The sequence below is a fragment of the Pleurodeles waltl genome, chromosome 7 (genome assembly GCF_031143425.1).
Source record: "Pleurodeles waltl isolate 20211129_DDA chromosome 7, aPleWal1.hap1.20221129, whole genome shotgun sequence".
Classification (NCBI taxonomy): domain Eukaryota; kingdom Metazoa; phylum Chordata; class Amphibia; order Caudata; family Salamandridae; genus Pleurodeles; species Pleurodeles waltl.
The window spans coordinates 937,372,836-937,395,377 of NC_090446.1; positions in this window are offsets into that span (position 1 = coordinate 937,372,836).

Sequence of the window (22,542 nt, forward strand, 5' to 3'; positions counted from 1 at the left end):
GTCCATGATGATCTAATAAGAGACCAACTTGTTATGCATTGTAACAATCAATCCATCCAAGAGAGGTTGTGGATCAATGGTGATTCTCCACTTGAGGATGTTTTGGCTATAGTACGGAAGGCGGACATTTCTGAAAGGTGTGCTTCCGAATTAAAGTCATCAGAGAAAGGTGCTGGTGTTGACTGTGTTTATAAAGTGATGGACTTGCAAAGGAGCAGAAAACTCCACAGAGCGGAAATGGTGAACGGAGATGTTACAGGTGCGATAGCAAGGAGCATACGGCGCACGCTAAAACATGTCCAGCTTTAAAACTGAAGTGTAGCAAGTGTGGCATTGTGGGCCACTTTGCAAGAGTATGCAGAAGTAAAAAGAAGATAATTAAATGCATATATGAAGGCAGTGACCAAACGGGACGTGTATGGAGGAAAGAAATGTTGAATCCAGAGGTGCTGTGGAGGAAGGAAATTTTGTTTTGAACAGAACCGATGCAAATACAAAGGGAAAACCGGTGTGCGAAATGGAAATAGGAGGCATTCCTATTGTGATGTATGCGGACTCTGGTTCACCATTCACCATAATTAATGAGGAGGTATGGAAAAAGTCATTTGTGGACAAAATCGGCACAATTTATTGCAACCGGATATACAACCTGAAAGTTATACTGGAGGGAAGACTGATTTATTAGGATTCAGATGGCTACTATTCTCATTCAAAAACAGGTGTGCCAGAGGGAAATTGTATGTAGCAAAGAGAGGGCCATCTGTGCTTGGGTGGAAGGATCAAGGACAATTACAAATGGTTTTGGATCCAAATGGCAAGGAGAAGGTGATAGTGGTGAATGAAGGACATTTGTTGGCCGTGGAAATGGAAAGGAAGTTCCCTAAAGTCTTTGGTAAACAACTGGGAAAGTTAATGGGTTTTGAACATGACATCGTATTAAAAAACAGTGCTGTACCGAAGATTCACAAGGTGAGATTGGTGCCAATAATGATAAGAGATGACTTGTAAAAGGAGTTGGACAAGTTAATGCAAATGGATGTCATCTAACCTATAGAAAGTTCTGAATGGATTTCACCTGTGGTGATAGCACGGCACAGCAACGGAAAGATTAGGTTATGCATTGACTTACGGTATTTAAATGACAATATTGTTGTTGATCGTTTTTCGTTGCCAAAGATTACTGAAATGGTTTCCAGTCTTAAGGGGGCTCGTTGGTTTTTGACAATAGACCTGTCTGCGGCCTATCATCAGATTCCACTTTCTGCCAAGTAAAAGAAGCTTACGGCCTTGATTACACCTTTTGGATGTTTCCAGTATAAGAGAATACCATTTGGTCTGGCGTCAGCTGCTGCTGTTTTTCAGCGTTTGATGAATACGTTGTTTGGAAAGAGCAAGGGGGTGATGTGTTTGCAGGATGACATTTTGCTGTTTGGGGAGGATAGGAATGTGCATGATGGAAGATTGCAGCATGTGTTGGAGGTGTTGGAAAACAAGGGGTTGACAGTGGAGTTGAGTAAATGCAAGTTTGCAGAGAAGAGTGTGGATTATTTAGGACATGAGATCAGTGGTGAAGGAGTGGAACCAAAATTGACATTGGTTGATGCTATTGTTAATGCACCAACTCCTACAAGCAAGGATGATGTGAGTTCGTTCCTGGGGATGGCGGAGTTTTGCACGAAATTTGTTTCGAATTTCGCAGAGAAAGTTTACAATATGAGGCTTTTGCTCAAAAGAAATACACAGTTTGTGTGGAATGAACTTTGTTAACAAGAATTTATCAGGGTCAAGAGTGAGTTAAGCAAAGTGGCTAGTTTAGGAAGTTTTGACATGGAGCTAGATACCTTTGTAACTACGGACACTAGTAACAAAGGACTAGGTGCAGTTTTATCTCAAAAAGATAGGAATGGAAAGGAAAGGATAATTATGTTTGCTTCCAGATCTTTGTCACCTTCTGAGGAGAAGTATCCGGTCATTGAAAAGGAGGCCTTGGCCTGTGCTTGGGCATTGGAACATTTCTGTGCGTTTGTGTGGGGTAAGGATGTGACAGTTCAATGTGACCAAAAAACCCTTAATCAAGTTACTCACACGCGAGGGTAGTGTATTGGCTTCAGCGAGAATCGCAAGGTTGTCCATGCACATGAAGGACTTTATGTACTGCATGGTGTATGTACCTGGTAAGAATAATCTGGTGGCTGATTGTTTGTCTAGGTTGCCTAGTCCATAAGAAAAATGTGTTGATGATCCATGGAATGATTTCAGTATTGCCCTAGTACATGACTCTGGTAGACCTGCTCTGAAAAAAGAATTTTGGGGGAAAGAAATGGAAGGAGATACAGTGTTGCAGTCTGTTTTGAAGTATGTTTTGGAAGGGTGGCCTTGGAAGGATCAGCTGACAGAATCTTGTAGGTACTTTTGGGAAGTTAGATCGGAGCTTTCGGTGGATGAGGAAGTTATTTTGAGGGGAGATAAAATTGTTCCTCCATGTGGGGTGAGGGAGATGATTTTGGAACTGTGTCATAAAGGTCACTTTGGTATTGTCAGGACTAAGGCCCGTATTTATAATTTTTTTAGCGCCGCATTTGCGCCGCTTTTTGGCGCAAAACGGCGCAAACCTACAAAATACAATGGCATTTTGCAAGTTTGCGCTGTTTTTGCGTAAAAAAACGACGCAAATGCGGCGCAAAAAAAGTATAAATACGGGCCTAAATCTATAGTTAAGGATTTATTTTGGTGGCCGGGTGTGGATAAGGCTGTGGAAAGATTTGTCAGGTCTTGGGGAGTGTGTTCTACAGCTGATGAGAGTTTACACACTTTGAGACCGCCTATAGAGAAAATGCTTTTACCTAAACAGCCATGGGAGTGTGTAGCTGTGGATTTGTTTGTTCCGGTAGCTGAAGCACAGGAGTATGTAATTGTGCTAATGGATTTGTATTCTAAAAGGCCGGGGGTTGGAATAATGGAAAAGGCCAACACTACTACAGTTTTGGAATTTCTTGATAGAACATTTTTGTCGGAGGGCATTCCGGCAAGTTTGTTGAGCGACAATGGTGTCCATTTCGTTTCTGATGCAGCAAAGACGTATTTTGAGAGAGTAGGTATCAAGCACAAACCTACATCTCTGTATAATCCCAGTGGTAATGGCACTGTGGAAAAGGTTTAATAGATTTATTAAGGGTGTTCTTAAGGGGGCTGTGTAAAAAAATGTTGATTGGTATACTGCTGTTTTTAAGGCCGTTTGGGCATACAGAGTTACTGAGAACGGTACTACTGGATTGAGTCCCTTTGTGATTATGAGAGGAAGGAATCTTAGAGGTAAATATAATCCTGCTTGGTTGGTGGATACTGGAATTAGACATTGGTCCCAGAGTTGGTGAAGGATTGTTTGGACAGATCACAGGAAAAGAAGAAATCTTATTACGATAAGCTGCACAGTGTGATACCTTTCAAGATCAGTGTGGGTGATTAGGTTTGTGTGAAAAAACCCTTTGGGCCAGAGCAAGTGATGGAGGTGCTGCATAACGCGGTTAGATTGAGTGACGGTAGAGTCTGGAATCTTAAACGTGTTGCACTGCATAATAATGGACAGAACCTTAGGAGTAGTGAAGGTGTTATGGATGGAAAAGTGGATGAGAGGGAGACTTTTGATTGGTTGGAGGATGAGGAGAATGTACGTTTTGTGTCTGTGGAGGATGGTTCTTCTAATTTTGGTTGTTCTTCTAATCTTGCTTGGGCGAATGTTGTGGATGATTGTGAGGACGGTGTTAATGATTGTGAAGACGGTGTTAATGAGTGTGAAGGATGGGCAGGAGGTAAGGGGCAAGTATCGGATTCTGAGATGGGAACTTCGAACAGAGCGGGAAGGAGGAAGATGATACCTCATTGTTGATTGAAGGATTTTGTGTTGGGGTATATAGCAAGTACCCAGTGTATTTAGAGAAAGAGACGGTGGTTGGCTGCTTTTGTGTTGCTTGTTTGTATTTGTGTGTTGCTGGTGTGTATTTGTGTGTTGTTCTTCATTAATATAGTTTTTTTTTTAAGATAAGGGGGGGGTGTGTTGTGTGTGCTTGTGCTTGGTATGGTAGAGTGTTGGCACATTATGACATGGATGAGTTCTATTGCGTCTGCGACGTGTAGAACCGATTCATGTCAGTTGAGCCTGGGGGGTCATTGCCGATGGACCTGTTTCCTATTACAGCTTAACTTAAATAAAGAAGAACATTGTTTACCGTTGGAACCTATGTTTAGTCATCACTGCAGGGCAACTTCAGGCATGCTTTAGATTACAATATTCGTCCGCACTGGGAGACTCCATTTGGCAATCTGCTTTGAGTAACTGTCTTCAGTGACAGGCACACTCATTTTACATTATTGCCTTTAAGTAGTGCCATACAATACATTTACTAGCTTGTTTTTACAACAGCCGCAAGCATGTTTGTTACTAGAGTGAAAGTTCAATGTTGGCGCGTTCACTCTACATTATTGCCTTTTGACATAATTTCACAATACAGAGAGGGGCACACTTACAAGCCTGTTTCTCGACAGTGACAGACATGCTCATAATTTATTGCCTACTTATAACATTTATCAACTTTGACACAATTTCTGTGTCAGAGACAAAGACTGTTGCAATGTCGGAGACTCTTTTTAGCATGTTGCGGTGACAGGCCTGATTTTAACATCCACAATCTCTTACCAAACTTCTTTTAAGGGTGACAAATTCTAGCATTTAACTTCGAACATAAAATGCAAAATGCCAATTTCCCTCAACCATTTTTGGATGAAGCAGGAGTCAGAAAGTATAAGTGGATACAATGGTTTAAGTACTTTGACATCTACTTAGCAGCCATTGATGGTGACAAATTTCCTGCTAAAAGGAAATTAGCAATTCTTTATAACTGTCTAGGTGCTGAAGGTCAGCGCCTACTTGATCACTTACCTACTGTTTTGCAACCTCCAAACATCAAATGGGACACATATATTGAGGCAATCACTAGACTTAAAAATCATTGCAAAGATGAAACAATTATTATTGTTGAGAGACACAGGGTTTTCAGAAGGAAACAATTGCAACATGGATCAATTGACACGTTTTTGGCAGAACTAAGAGTATTAGCAGCTACTTGCAGATTTGATGGTGACTTGGACAATTATTTTAAAGACCAGGGGCGACATGTACGAAGAGCCGGTTTTGCGACTGTGAGTCTTAGCAACTCGCAATTTGCGACTCACAAAGCCGGATGTACAACAGTGTCAATGACACTGTCTGCGATTTGTAATGGGGTCGCAAATGACCTACCTCATGAATATTCATGAGGTAGGTCGCCATTTGAGACCCCATTGGGAATGGCGGCACTTACAGGGATGGTGGCCTACTGGTGTCAGCAGGCCACCATGTCTGTGACTGCTTTTGAATAAAGCAGTATTTTTTTTTAAATGCAACCCATTTTCCTTAAAGAAAAATTGAGTGCATTTTGAAAAAAAAATGAAAAGTTTTGTTTTCATTTTTTCAGAGCAGGCAGTGGTCCGTGGGACCACTGCCTGATCTGAAAAAATGTTTTTGCATGCATTCACATTGCATTTTGCTAATCGGTTAGCACCAATTTGAAATTGGTGCTAACTGCGATTGTTTTGCGAGGCACAAAACAATCATACATACCATTTAGATTCGGTATTAGGAAGGGATGCCCTGGACACGCCCCTTCCTAATACCGAATCGCGAATCCCAAACTGCGAGTCGGTAACGAGTTACCAAATCACAGTTTGGGCTTTGTACATCCCAAAAAGCATTTTTCTAGTTGCAAACGGGCCGATTCAGCGAATCGGCCCCTTTGCGACTAGAAAAATGCTTCATACATCTGGCCCCAGGTCATCATAAACTGTTTTGATAAACGTATCCAAAGGAAGCTTTTGAGCTGTTGAGATCCATATTTACTGGAAACATTGAAAATAGCCAGAGGGATCGAAAGATCCATTCAAGCTTCAAAAGAATTGAATGCACAGAACAAACATAAAACCACAGACCAAATTAATATGATATTGCCTAAAACTAAACTATCTAACAAAACGGGAAAAGAACACAAGAAATGCGAGAAACCCTCTTCTAACAGTAGTTGCTTCAGGTGTGTGTCTCATAATCATATGGCTAATGCGAAAAACTATCCAGCTTCAAAGAGATCGTGCCTCAAATGCAGGAAAATGGGGCACTTTGGAAAAGTTTGTAAAAATGTACAGAGATCAACTCCTGTAAAAGATGAGAGTATTGATTTTTTTCAAATATATCCTTATTGAATTAAGAGGAGTAAACCATACAGCACATAATTCTTAGTGTAGACAGCATTTATACATACATTACAGTATTAATTATGCTTCAATTGATGTTAATCAGCAGGATGAGAAAATACATTTCCCACATGACACATGTGAGCAGGCAGGGAGGGGAGTGTTGTGTCCTACCATTCCAGACCCCGCCTCCACCACATGCCCCAGGGAGCATAGGGGGTGCGGCTTCACTAGTGTGGTTTACTCTTTATCTGACTGTCTTAACTGGTGGGGGCTGGCAGAGTGTAAGTATATGGTGTTTCTGGACAGTCTGAACCCACATTACTTTCTGTGCAGTGAGCTTACTCAAGATACCCGTGAAGTATAATGTGTTTCAACCCCTTCCAGATATCTCTGCGAGTCTGGTAGCCTGGCCGGGGGTGTACTACAGTTTCAGGCTGCAATCCCCACCTACTGCTCAGCGAGTATCCCTACACGCAGGTCAGATAGCCATAGGGTGATAGGTGGAGCTGTAGTAGATTTCCAGTACATTGCCAGTCAGCGTTTTGCCAAGATCAGTGCCTGGTCAATGAATTTATTAATATGCTTACGTTATGCCGAGTGGGACGTGACCCCCGATTTATAGTGTAATCCTTCTCTATGGAGTTGGTCTCCCAATATCGTATTAGGGATCCCATTAATGGTCTCCCAGTAGGGGATTATTTGAGGGTATGTCCAGACCGTTTGTATGAAATCCACTTTATTTGACTGGCATCTCGGGCAAATGTCCACTGCCCTTGGGTACATACTCGCCAATCGTTTAGGAGTGAGGGAGGTGTGGTGTATGTAGTTGAATTGTGCATATTTGAGTCTGGTGTTAGTGGAGATGACCTTCCGCCCTGATAGGCACTGTGTCCATTGTTTATCTGTTGGTGTTATGTGGAGGGCAGTGCCCCAGTAAGCTCTGAGTATGTGAAGGGGTTTCTCCCTGTCTATGCATAAAGAACTGTATATGTTACTGAGAGCTCAATGTGTGCCTCCCAAAGTCAATAGCACCTGTAATAGTGCAGATATTGCAGGTCCATCGTGTATTTTGTCCAATATTGCTTCAAAAAGTGCATGAGTTTAGCATATGTCAGGAAGGTGCCCGGTGATATGTCATCGTCATAGACCAGGCTATCAAATGTGGCCAGCATCTGATCTGTAAAGAGGTCCCCCTACTGTGTGAGGCCTGCCCTCTCCCAGGCAGCTGCATCAGGGTGCTTGTGCATGTCTGAACAACCTAGCAATACCCACAAGGATAACCCTGGTGCATATGGATGACAGGAGTGTTATAAGTGTACCAGTATTTCTTGGCGACCCTCACTAAAATATTAATGCCCTCGCCCGGCAATTCTGGGCCAGTTTGCAACAGTCGCCTTAATTCTTGGTTAGGAGTGTGACCTGGGAATCCTTCCCTAGCTCATTCTGATTATGTGAGGCCAACCAGTGCATAGGCCATTGGAGCTGGGCGGCCACATAATAATATTCATAGTTTGGTGCACTCAGCCCCCCCTTTCCATTGGAGCACATACTTTGTCCAAGGCCACCTTGCGCAGTAGAAGGGCTGGGATAGCTGAGAAGAAGTATAGCAGCCTAGGAAGTACCAGCATTTTGGAGACAGATGCTCTGCCCATTGGAAAAAGGGTGAGGGATGTCCAAAACTGGAGGGATGATCACATACCTGTTAGAGCACTGCCAATATTCGCATCTATTAGATCTTTCGCTGAGTGATAGATTCTAACACCCAAGTACTTAATAGTGTCAAGGCCTGTGGCAAATAAGTGATCGGGAGCCCCTCACGCTGTTCCCCTGATAGTGGTGTGCGGGGAAACATGCAGGATTTCTCCCAGTTCAACTATAACCCAGGCGCTTTGCCAACTTGATGTTGGAAGGCCATCAGGTGGGTTAGTACTGTAATTTGGTTGCATTAGTATATTAGAGCATCATCAACATATAAGGATATAATATGCCATCTATCCCCGACTCGGATACTCCACTCAGGTGCACGCGCCCGAAGGGCCCAGGTCAGGGGCTCAGTGGCGACATGGAGCATCCCTGGCGGGTCCCGTGTCCTATAGTAAAGGAGTCCAATATCTGTCTTCAGTCGTGGTAATGGAGTGTTGTGAAGAAGGGCGATCCATTTAAGGAAGCAGGGGCCAATGCCCATTTTCTTCAATGGCGACAATAGGTTCTCCCAGGGTGTCAAACGCCTTCTCTATATTGAGTGAGGCGACCGAGGGGGTGTCCTTCATATATCTCACCCATTGCATGAGCATAAATAGGTGTCTGAGGTTCATAAAAGTGTTCTTGTCCGGAATAAACCAGTTTTGATTGGGATAAATGATACTTTTAATTATCGGGATTAGTCTGTTTGCCAGTACCGTGCCAAGAATATTTGGTCTGCGTAGAGCAGGGAGAGAGAGGGCAGTAGGGCCCCATCTGTAGGGGGTCTCTACCTGGTAAGATGAGAGTATTGTTAACACTGTTGAATTGGCCAATGACCAAGTGGTGTTATCTATTAATATGTTGGAAGCGAATCAAGATTATGGTGGTGAGCCTATTTGTGATTTACATATTGGCGAAGTTGAATTAAAGGTCAAAGTTGACACTGGCTCACCTATTACCATTGTCACTGATACTTTGTATGAATCTGAGTGGAACCCGTGTTGCTTGTTGCCTCCAAATATTCATATACTTGACATTGGAGGCCATGACATCAACTTACTGGGATACTTTCAGAATTCTGTTAAATTTCAAAATAGACCTGTGTTCACAAAGATATATAGCAAAGAAAGGATATAATATTTTAGGATGGCAGGATCAAGGTGCCCTCGGTATGATTATAAGACCTGGCACGGATCATCCTATTCCTCTGGTGGAGTCTATTGTACAACCTTGCAGTTTAGAAAACATTATTGGGAAACATAAAATGCTGTTTGAAGACCGCCTTGGACTAGTGAGAGGATTCAGACATGAGATAATTTTGAAAGCAGATGCTATTCCAATGGTACATAAAGTTAGGAATGTACCTTGAAGTGTAAGGGGACAGTTGAAGGTGCATTTAGATATGTTATGTTCTGAGAAAGTCATTGAGGCTCTCAGTTCTTTGGAGTGGGTATCCCCGATAGTGGTGGCTAGAAAGAAAAATGAAGAGTTGGGACTCTCTGTTGGCCTCAGATTCCTCAACAGCATATTGGTGGATTGTTTTCCCCTTCCTAAAATTCAGGAGAAGCTGGCACAGGTGGGAAATATGAAGATTTTTTCTAAAATAGATTTGCACACAGTGTACCATCAGGTTGATCTATGTGTTACATCTAGACATTTGACCACGTTCAATACTCCATTTGGAGCATACAGATTTTCACGTATACCTTTAGGCTTAGCATTGGCCGCATCTCTTTTTCTAAAACTGATGTTTGAGCTCTTTGTAGAAAACAAGCATGTTTAGCATATCAAGATGACATAGTAATCTTTACAGACAATGAACACAACCAGTTGGTGCTTTTGGAGGAAGTTCTTGGCATTCTGGAGAGGTTTGGGTTGACAGTAAAGAAAGAAAAGTGTTGTTTTAATGCACATTAGGTAGAATATTTAGGACCTGTACTATGCAAAGGTGGTATTAAACCTAAATCGCAGTTAGTTGATGCAATTAAGTTGAGTCCAGAGCCACAAGACAAAGACCAACTTAGGTCATTCCTAGGCCTTTGCGAATACTATTCTAGGTTCATTGAGAATGTTGCCTTACAAACAGAGCCACTTAGAAAGCTCCTATGAAAAGCTAGTGAGTATGTCTGGGGGTCTGAATAAAGTGAACCATTCATTAATTTGAAATTCTCACTGTAGTAGAACCCGGCTTTCACCAGTTCATGGACAATGTGAAACCAAATGTAACAGTTGATGCCAGTGGAATTTGTTTGGGGTATGTGTTCACGCAAGTGTCTGAGGTCAAGGAATGTACCATAGCTTTCACCTCAGGATGCCTGACTGATGCGGAGCGTAATTACAGCACTATTGAGCATGAGGCATTAGCGTGTGTCTAGGCAACAAGGTATCTTTCCACTTATTTATGCGGACAGAAATGTTCTCTGATTATGGATCACAAACCTTTAGTTTTACTGCTTGCTGAAAAGAATTCAGGAAAGGCTAGTCCTAGATTAGTCAGATTACTTTCAAGGATCTATGAGTTTAACTTTGAAGTAAAGCATATTCCAGGGTCCATGAAGACTAGAGCAGACTTCTTGTTGAGGTATCCTGTGAAGAATGATGAAGGATGAGAGGTGACGCAAGAGGAAGTGGAATGTGTGGTGGTATTGCTGCAGCTAGTAAAACTGTGTCATTGCAGGAATGGGAGGACTATGTGAAGAAAGGTAATGGATTAGTGATGTTGAAAGAGCTTGTAATTACGAGTTGGCCACAAGAAAGGAGTATCAAAGAGGATGTGAAGCCTTTTTATGAGGTTAAAGATCAGTTATCTGTGGTAGGAAATTTGGTACTGCGAGGTAACCTGCTTATTCCTCCAAGCAGCCTTAGGAGTCGGTTAGTGAGCTTAGCTCATCAAGGTCATTTAGGTGTGACAAGCACAGGTAAAAGAATTTGTGCGTTTTGTTGGTGGCCTAGAATGGATAACAAGATTAACCTTTGGGTTGTGTATGGTCCTGATTGGTAGTCAGGCTTACAAAGCTTTGAGAGTTTATAATATTCCTTTGTGTCTGATTGACTTCCCTAAGGGTCCCTGGGAAAAACTAGACATGGATTTCATGGGGCCTATTTTTGAGTTGCCAGTGACTATGAGATATGCTTTGGTAGTGGTTGATTATCACTCCAAATGGGTGGAATGCAAGTTTTTGAAGAAGCCTAATACGGAAGCTGTCATTGATTTTCTCACATCTTAATTTTCTAGAAAAGGCTATCCACAAGCAATTGGTACAGATTATGGGGTGCAATTCAAGTAGGTTTTATGCATGAGTTTCTCAAATTCTGCGGGAACAAGCATCTGGTGGTGGCTCTTTACAACTCACAAGGGAATGGTATGGTTGAAAGGGTGAACAGAATGTGGAAGGAGAGTATCCTGGGAATGATGTATGTAAAATGGTTCGTGACATGTTACGAGTTGCCATAAAACCCCACATTCAACCACAGGAGTATCCCCGTTTATTTTATTGAGGGGCAGACATTCTTCTTTTGACTTGTCCCCCAAGTGGGTATTAGACAAGACGAAGGCCATGAGGAGGATCCCTAGTTCTGAGGAGGTCAGAAATAAGGCATTGGAACAGAAACACAAAAGCAAGTCTAGGGTTGATGTGTTATACATGACTAAGGAAGTTTTATTTGAGGTGGGGGATTTGGTGAAGATAAGGAGACCCCATGGGAAAAAAGTGGTGGTTCGAAATTTTTCCCTGTCTCAAGAGTGGTCAAGGTTTCCAATCATGCCAATATGGTTGAGAATGGTAAATGGTGAAGTAAAAGAAGTGCAGCATTAGTTAAGAATTTAGCTGACAATGGAAGTCAGAGTAGTCTCTCACCTAGGGCGGTTTGGGAGGATAAGTCCAGTTGGCGGCTGAAACAAGACGATGCGAGTGCTGAGAGGCAGAATGTATGAGGTAACAAAGTCAACAATGGTTTTGAATGGCTAGATGTGGGTGGTGACGGCCTGCACAGTGACACTTTCATTATTTTGGGTGGAAGATTTTCCTGGGGAGCCACCCATTAGAGTTTCAGTAAATGATGCTGTGGTTCCTGGGCTTCCTGCCAGTTACAGGGAAAGGTCCTGCAGAGGTAATACTATTTTACCCAAACCTCTTAGAGATTATGGGGGTCATTATGACCCCGCCGGTCGGTGATAATGTGTTGGTAGTACCACCAACAGGCTGGCAGTACATACCGCCACATTATAACTTTGCCGGGTTGGCTTCAACCAACCCGCAAATATACCACACCGACGGCCATGGCAGTAGCAGCCACTGGGCCGGAGATAACAATCTCCAGCCCGGCGGCCACTATTGTACTGCTGGTGGGATTTTGACCCTGCCTACCGCCATGGTTTTCACGGCGTTCATAACACCACGAAAACCATGGCGGTAGCCCCTACCAGTGACAGGGAACTCCTTCCCTGTCACTGGTAGGAGGCCCACCTACCCCCCTAACACTCCCCAGACAAACCCCACCCTCCCCTCTATCCACGCTCCCCCCTTCCAATTACCCACCCCCATGCACACACACTCGCAGACAAGCACCACACATACACACACTCACTCACACAGGTATACACGCATTCATACATGCATGCATCCATTCATTCACGCAAACATCTGTACCACATTCACACTGACACGCAGACACGCATTCACATTTTCGTTTATACACGCATTCTCACACAAACACACGTGCAAACAACACTACACACACATTCGCATTCATGCACAGACTCACACATTCATGCATACACACCCCACACGCACACAAAACACCCCCCACACCCTGTGGGAATCCAAACTTAAATGCATCCAGGGCATCTTCCGTCAGGGGACGGGACGGGGAGTTGCTACCGCCAGCAGCACCTGCCAGCAGAACCCTGCCAGGCTGTATTATTTGTCATAATACGGCTGGCGGCGGTCTACTGGTGTGGCGCTGCTGGTGGTAGCAGCGCCACCTTAACACCATCCACCAATATGGTCACAGCCGGATTTCTACCCTTCTTTTGGGGCGGAAATCTGGTTGTGGTCATAATTTGGTGGACGGATGTTAGCCGTGGTCTTTTGGTGGCCGTCGCCACGGTGGTAGGCGGCATTTACCACCAATCTCAAAACGAGGGCCTATGTGTTAAATTAGTGGGACTTGTTGGGGTGGTTGGCAAGTTATCGGTCATGAATTGTTGATTCTTGGGGGGGGAGGTTTGCTATTATGTGCGCTATTATTGTCATTTAGTTGCATGTTCTACAATGGTTTAGTTCTGTTTTATCTTTATGTTTTAGTTCTTGTTTTACCTTTATGTATTAGTTCCTCTTAATATTTGTTGAAGGGGGAATGGTGTTATGTTTGATAAGAATGTCATTGTTCTATTAGAACACACAGGACATTCCGACAACACGTTCGGTGTGCGGCAGTTAACCTGCTGACACCGAGACGGGCAGACGGGAGATCGTGTGCTGTCTTTTTTTCACTTAAAAAAAAGCCTACAACCTTGCGATGCATGTGTTGTTATTCTAGATACAACACTATAATAATGAGATCACAATTTAAAACACTGTTCATTGGTCATGATCCAGGTTACATGTCCACACTTTTGCAGCATCATCATGTCTCCAGACTTCTGAGATATTTTTCTGTAATCCTGCTCTTGGCCCAGCCCCTGAAGTTTAAAAGATTTGGGGGCAGATGATTTAACTTTCTGGGCACTTACGTATGGGACTCCCTTCACCCAATGAGATCAGAAAAATAATGCTAAAAAAGTTCCTTTCAGCCTGTGGGTCAGGTTCTGCTGACTTTAGTGGACACACAGACTGACCCATCTCAGCAGGGGCGGTCCCTCCATTATGGCCGAGGAGTGTTGCTCCACTGCTGAAACGCAGCAGAAAGCAGAAAAATAAAATGTTGATAAAACAATGTTGTCATTTTATTTTTCACTTAGCCAGTCCGTGGAGTCTATGGAAGGGCAAGACCATCCTATGCATTAGCAGCAGAGAGGAGGAGTGGTAGGTGCACTGTAAGTGCGCAAGTCGGTTTGGCTGGCTGTCTTATGCCAGGCAAACTGGCCTGCGCTCTTGGACAGTCAGGTGTAGAACTAGCGCAGGCATTTCAGCCCGCTCAGACCAATCCCAGTGCTTCTCTCCTGCTGGGTAACAGCATGAGAGAAGCATCTGGATTGGGTGGGGAGGGGAGCAGTGAAGCATTGAGGTGGCGGGAGCAGAGGAACACAGTGTGGTGTCCAGCAGCAGTAGGTAAGTAATATATATTTTTAAAATTCCCCCATCCCTCCTCCCCGCTCTGCACGCTGCCCCACCAAGTGTTATTGGCAGCAGCCCCCATTGCATCTCAGAAGTTTTTCCACTGTCAGAGGCCTGAGAATGGTTGTTCATTGCATAGTCCTCATTGTAAAGATATTTACATCTTTCTGAGTCATTGATTCCTTATTAGTTTTCCTTTTGCAGGATATATCCCTGCTATCTTGTACACTTAAAAAAGAGGGCGAGGTAGTGAGTAATTGGCGCTGCTATTCCAAAAAATCTGGCTTAATATAAGTATATCACCACGGTGCACAGAACTCAGGTATCCACCCTCCAAAATTACCTACACGATATACCCAAATGGGATATCTGACAATAAACTAAAGAGTAATGGCACACATGAAGTATTTAAATCTTAACAAACCAATGTTAAAACGTTTTTTAAGCCAATGTAATCCAAACATTACTATTATCTGGTATAGCACAAAACAGTAGTCTTTATATGAGTTTATTCAACCTTTATCCAAAATATTTCTCTCTCTAAAAATCCACAACACTATAGAAACTGTTCACAATCCTGAGTCAAATTCTATTTAAATGCCTATACATTATCCAATTCACATCCAACTTAATTATTCATATTCACAATTTCATAGTTAGTCCAATTATCCCATTTGTATAACCATAATTTCCAGCTTGCTTGTCCGTCGTCAACACGTGTTTCATCCGGGGGAGTACCCCTGGGATTTCCTCAGGACTTTGTTGTCATTAAAGTTTCATCAAAACTCCCTAAAACAATATTGTCAAATATTATAAATACATTTTTAAATTTCGGCTGTACAATATCTATTTCTAACCTAATCTATTTAATCATGTGCCAACCAAGTAACCGGGTGAGAACCATGCAAATTGCCCTCATTTTTCGTTTTCTTAGTGATATCTCTTAACGTGAGCCTAAGTGAAAAAGTTTGTTTAATTTTAATTTTAACCCCCTTAAAGTGTAAACTGTCTGATAGTGTATATAAAGCAGATAAGTGCAGCCACCTTGTACGTTAGATTGAGATAAACCGTTATTGATGATGGTGTATATCTTACTCCTTATTATCTGAGAAAGACCCCCCTGTGCTTCCTTATACCCCCAATGGTTAGAGGTGTATCCCCTTAATCCATTTAATTTTACCTTACTAGCTCCGTTGTCACTTATTCCTTTAGTATTTCATAGTATCTCTTGAGTTTCGAAGAGTATAATCTGGTTATATGTATAATACGAAATAACAAATGCATCAGTATTTCATTGATTTATGTTATTTTCATAGCAGATTATAGTGTTCATTTCAAACTTGTGGGGCGCTTACCATTTCCTTGTTCCCTTGACTAGATTATAAATCGTCTCTCCACGTTTTTCTTATTTGTGGTATCTATTGCGAAATGACAACCGATTAATTGTTTACCCCGAAAATTGTCTATCCGATCCGAGAGTATTAACTACTACTTTTGAGTCTTTACCTGTTACTAGATTCTTTAAATGCCAGCGAGTATGCTCCTGAACGTCTAACCCGAGTTGCAACCGTGCGTTCTATTTAAACGCGTAGGTTTCATAACTAAAATAGAAGACGGACTCCAGAAATTCTGGCCGTCTTTGTAACAATATAAACGATGCACTACTTCGTAAGGGTTCCCCTCTCCTGATTCCACTCTAAGGTGCTAGAAATCGAAAACGGACTGCATTAACCTCACATATGTCCGTAAGAGAAACAGCCACACAAATTAGTCGTCATATAATCATTAAAGGCTGATCCATATCCTACGTGCCCTATCTACATACAACTCTGACTTCTTGTTATGCTTTCCATTCTAAATAATCAGTAATAATCTGGAGATGATAATATGGTAACAAACTAATGAGTTGCTATATATATCATATGGACTTTCCACTACATACCTAACCCGAGCCACTAACCCAAATCTGACTATATATATAATTGAAAATATAATGTACATTTGACACTCTCCAAAGTAGACTTTTAATTTTTTGGTTTTGAACAATGGGAAAAGAACCCACGGGAGGTAACAGAGAATTGGCCCTGAGGAGGAGGGAATCATTATGGATTATGAAATTAGGGGCTGCAGAACAAGGATTAAATACAAATCATGAGATAGAATATTTCCTCGGTGATTAATAATTAGCAATGACAGGGTTAGTGAGTTAATAAAATAACTAGTTCATGGTAGAATTAATAAAATTAAGGAAATTAAAAATATTTTGGATAAAGGTTGAATAAACTCATATAAAGACTACTGTTTTGTTCTATACCAGATAATAGTAATGTTTGGATTACATTGGCCTAAAAAACGTTTTGACATTGGTTTGTTAAGATTTAAATACTTCATGTGTGCCATTACTCTTTAGTTTATTCCCTGCTCCCTTGTATTTGCATGCCCTGCAGTGATATCCGATTGCTGTGTTCCCCTCAATCGCTTCCACCACCCTTTCCAGCGCTGCGAGACTGGCTAGAGCGCTATTCCAAAAATCGAAATAATTACATAAACAAACAAACAAACTGATAAATAAATGAGAATTGGATATTGGGATGAGCCTATGTAGAGTCCTTATAGATGAGGTCAGTACAGTTTTTGATGCAGAAAGTATACTGGGTTATAAGGCGTGGGTTCACCCCAGGGGTGATGAGATGGGAATCATTAAGAACTTTTTGCTGATCTCTTCCTATTAGGGTGACCACCTGTCCGTAAATTTCACGGACTGCCCGTAATTTCGCCCTGCCGTCCGTTGTCCGTGATGAAAGCCTTAATGGATGGCATTTGTCCGTAATTTTAGCCTTTCATCAAAAGGACACCAAAGGCAGGACGAAATTAAGGGTAGATTAGTTTCCCCAGCTGGATTGAAAGGCAGGGAGTCTCCTGTGCTCGGAGGGAGGGGCAGACAGATAAGAAAAGGCCTTCTTGCCAGGGTGGCTCCCCTAAAGAAATTCAAATGTGCAAACTGGTAAATCTGCAAATGTAAAGGGGCTTCAAAACCTACACTGACTTTAAACAAAGGAGTCACTTAAAGCTTTCTGATGGCAAAGATATTTTCTTTTAGATAGGTACCTTAAGGGTGTTCCAAGGTGAGCTGCGGGGTGTGGTTTTAATGGAATGTTATAAAAAAAAGTTAGTACTAGGTATAAACTGTATATTATTCAAATCTGTATTTGAGAAGCACTTTTAAATATTTTACCGAAATGTATTTGCGCATTTTGTAGCAGCCTATATTATGAGGTAATTGTATTTATTTAGCTCTTACTATCCCTGACGAAGCGTTGAAAGCATGTTTAAAATAAGGACTTACACATTCACAGTTCTTTCAGGGGCATTGGTACCTCATAGTACTAACAAACACTGGCAAAGCCAATAGGTCTTGTCTGCGCAAGAGTTATTGGCTTGGCCAATGTGTTTTAGCCATGTTATACACTAGAGTGGCTGCTGTTCATGGCTAAAAGTTAGTGGCATGGTGGAGTGGAGTAGAGCGGCATAGGAGCAGTGGGGTAAAGCCCAGTGATACAGGGTACAGTGCAGTTTTTTAGAGTGCATTGGCGTAGAGTGCAGTGGTTTAGAGCGCAGTGGCATGGAATGGCGTGGGACAGAGCAGAGTGGCATAGAGTGCAGTGGAGTAGAGTGGCATGCAATAGAGTGGCAGAGAGTGCAGTAGTGTAGAGTGGTGCAGTGGCATAGAGTGCAGAGTAGACTCATGTGGCAGAGAGTACAGTGGCGTGTAGTGTAGAGTAGTGCAGTGCAGAGTATAGTGCTGTAGAGTGCAGTCACGTAGAGTGGAGTGATGCACAGTAGAGTGGCATTGAGTGCAGGAGTACAGAGTAGATTGGTGTACAGTACAGTGGCGGAGAGTGCAATGTTGCAGAGTAGAATCAGTGCAGTGATGTAGAGTGGAGTAGAGTGGCACAGAGAGCAGTGGTGCAGAGTAGAGGGCAGTGGCGTACAGTGCAGTTGTTTAGAGTGTATGGGCACAGAATGCAGTGGCATAGAGTGGCATGGGGTAGTGTAGCATAGAGTGCAGTGGAGTAGAGTGGCATACAATAGAGTGGCAGAGAGTGTAGTAATGCAGAATGGTGCAGTGTCAGAGTGCAGAGTAGACTCGTGAGATAAATGTAGAGTCCCAGACATACACTCTAGTGCTGTGAGACTACAGAAAAGTTGTGGCTACCTCACATCCTGACATTAGGTGTGAGACTGTCGGCCACACCATCTGCCCTGCCTCTTTTAAAAAAAAAATTAGATTGAAAGTCCATGGGTAGTTGGGGTAAGCCAGATGATTTTGTTCAATGTGTTTAAACTTACATAAGGTTGATTACCTTAATGTTTCCCAAACTGTTTGCCAGGGGTTTTAAAATGTTCAGAAACACTATCAAAAATCTGCTGTTACTTTCTCCTCAAGAAAGATTGGGCAGATTTGAGTAGGGGCGATGGCCTTGCTGCAGTACTGACGGGCATTAATTTACTACTGAACAAGGACGTAATGTGACACCTGAATGTAGTATACCAGGAGGCAATCACAAAAAGACCACAGTGAATAAATAGTGCTACGTTAAAAAGTAAATACATTCAATGACAACATAGTGAGGCGTGGCCTCCCTTGCGTGTGTCTGTAAAACTGACGTTTGTTCTTGAATTTGTGTCCTGAATTTTGATCCTTTGTCCTGAATTTTTGTCCTGAATTTTGACCCTTTGTCCTGAATTTTTTACAGTCCTGTCCAGAATTTACATCAATGCCAGGTGGTCACCCTACTACCTATACATACAGGCGTCCTGGAGCAACACGCAGGAGTCACTCCATCTGTCCGGACAGGAAAAGGACAGTTTAACTCAGAAGAGTATTTGGGGAATGCTGCCCTCGCCCCAGTTCTGGGAGCAGTTTAATAAACCACATTTAGCAAGGCTGCCAGTAGGGCTAAGGTGATGCCGCTGAGAAGCAGGACCTAAACCCGCTCTCTGCGCGTGCGGCCTCCACGTGACGAATGATGCAGCTTTGTCTCCTCCGGTGACTTACGTTTGTGAGACTCCAAGAGACGTGGCGACCATGCCCTGACTCCAAGAGATCAGCAAAGGAAACTATTAAGATGTAATTAAGGAGCAGCAAATTGAGTAAGGGCGATGTTTTTGTAGCTGTTAGTGTAACTGCACTTTCGCCCTCGAGGAACGAGCGTCTAAAAAGCATTTTTGCTGCTTTTGGAAACAAAATGAGAGTTTCAAGGCCTCAAGTACAGCACGGGAGAAAGTTTTGAGCAGACGGGGGTGGGGGAGACGAGAGAGACTGGAGCAGACTATCGGGCCGACACATGAAATGACCACGACACTCGCTTAAAGGGGTAAAAGGCCGCTTTAATAGAACAGGTCTGGCAAAATTACAACCTTGGCATAATAGCCTCACAAAACTACCCAATCCTCACTAATACAAAATTCATCACCTAACCCCTCCCCCTCCCTCTAAAATGACCCCACTGCACTACCCCTTGTCCCATCCCCACCTTGACTCGACCAACCATTGACCCATGTGTCCTGCAGTCACCTTCTCCAGTTCCCCTTGTCTGTGCAAACTCCCTGCCCTCTCATCTTTCTGATCTACCCCTTCCCCCCCAAAAGGCCACTTATTAAACATAGAAAACCCCACCAGACCCGCCTATCAGCGGCAAAAATAAAAAACCACCCCCCCCTTATTCACATATCTATGCCGTTGTCATCATAATGAAAAACAAAATAAAACAGAGTTGGTACCTATCCCATTCTAGCAAAAGTTAAATTTCAAACCCCAAAACAAAAAACTCCTTAACAAACGTAATGTTCAAATCTACAAAAAACCACCTAAACGCAACACTAATATCTAACAAAAATTACAGGGAGGGCGGGCGGGCACAAAAACAAAACGCCCACTGGGTGTGACAACGGCCAAAGAGGCCTCCCACACCGAGCCCTTGCTCTTTATCCTCCCGCCTAAGCCACCGCCCCATCCTGTCCAGCCAACCAATCCCCGTTCGTGATCGTGGTTCATACCACGTCAGCCCGATAAGCCCGGGGGGAGACCGGGCAAGCCCATTGCTCCCCCCAAGCCCCCATCGGGCCGACACATGAAATGACCACGACACTCGCTTAAAGGGGTAAAAGGCCGCTTTAATAGAACAGGTCTGGCAAAATTACAACCTTGGCATAATAGCCTCACAAAACTACCCAATCCTCACTAATACAAAATTCATCACCTAACCCCTCCCCCTCCCTCTAAAATGACCCCACTGCACTACCCCTTGTCCCATCCCCACCTTGACTCGACCAACCATTGACCCATGTGTCCTGCAGTCACCTTCTCCAGTTCCCCTTGTCTGTGCAAACTCCCTGCCCTCTCATCTTTCTGATCTACCCCTTCCCCCCCAAAAGGCCACACAGGAAAACCCGCACAGGCGTTTTCCTGCCCCACCCAAAAAATTTTACTTATCCCATAAGTTTTCGCCCAATAACTTAGCAATCAACGACCTAAGTTCTAACAAGTAATGCTCATTACCCAAAAACGATAAGTGAACCCCATCCTGCCGAAACAATTCTACATCAGAAACCCCAATATTCTCATGTGTAAGCACCGAAAAACCTTGATCCTTACAAAAACTCCTCATTTCCCTGTTCACCTTTTTTCGTTGCTTCTCAATTCCTTTAAAAGAATAAGCACCCCTCCAAACCCTTCTAGGTACAATACTCGTCCAAACAATATGTGTACCTGACCAACGCTCTTTGATCCTACATAAATCTAACTTCATCGCCTTCAACAAACCAATGCCCGAAAGCGCAACCAAATCATTTTCACCCAAGTGTAAAACTAATACATCAGGACAAACACCACGATCAAACCTTTTTGCCAAAACGTACAGCAACTCCCCCCATCTCATGCCACTCTTACCTACCCAACTAAGCTTTATTCTGGCCCCATCCAGCCCCAATTGCCTTCCAAAATGCCGCGATGCCGCTTGCTTCTCCGCCCAGCAAACAAAGGAGTGACCCACGATCCAAACTGCACAAACCTTGTCCGGCCCCCCGACGCAACCTACAAGAGAAATATGTTAATACACATCTTAAATTATAACAATCCAAAACATACAGAAAAAATTGGCAGAGAGCATTTGTAAAAGAGCGGTACAGCAAATCAGCAACACTTGTACAAAACTACCCATACATAAAAACTCCCAAGAAATACCTAACTACTGCTTAAACGAGCGCACATACCTCTGAAAAGATCTAGACCTCCACCTGCCTAATTGCTTAATTGACTGATCTGATTCACCTTGTCTCCTCGCTTCCGTCGCAGCCCCGATCCTAAAAGAGTGTGTACCGTAACTACTAGGGTCTAAACCCAATCTCCTAACTGCCATCCTTAAAACTGCTAAAAATTGTGATGCTAACAGCTGCGAACCATCCTGATGAATAAATACAAACCTGTAATAATGTAACCGTAATGCCATGAAAGACAACCAACAACTCACTGGACAGTCCTTGGATCGTGATGCCTTCAATAACAGCTCCTGGCCCCTGCCCAGCTGGTCCCCTTTGGAAAAAGGTAACCATATGCAAACTCCTTGAACACTCACATGCACATTCTCCAATATAAGCCCCTGCCTCCCTTTTAACCCTAAAAGCTCCGAAATCCTAAAAGCCCCATGAAACAACCAGGACATGCAAAGAGAAATTAAAGAGACCTCCCACTCAGAAGAACAGACTTCCCCCAAACACCCCAACAGAGGCCTCAGCAAATCATGAGTTATAGGACGCCTCCTATCACACCTCACCCCACCCGCCCTGGCCCAACCAGCTAAAATTCTCTTACATAACTCACCCTCCACTGGATCGTACCCCCAAAAATACTTACCATAAAAAGAAACCCCTGATAACTTACCCGAAATAGTCACTGCAGCCAGACCTAACTCAATCTGTAGCATAATGAATCGAACTGCATCGTCCTGTCTCTTATATATAACATCAGTCTCACCCCACCTACGTACCGCACCTGAATCCAGAAAATCCAACCATGCCTGACAGTAAGACCTCCTCGTCGATGGAGCTATTGATTGCTGAACTAACTCCAACATCCTCACTCTCCTAGATCCCACAACTCCCCAGGTATAACTGTCTTCCGAACATCTGCTCCCGGCGCCAAACCACGAAATCTCTGCCACTGAAATCGAGATAAAGCATCAGCGATGTTATTAAAAACACCAGGCACGTGTCTAGCTTTGAACAAGATATTGAACTT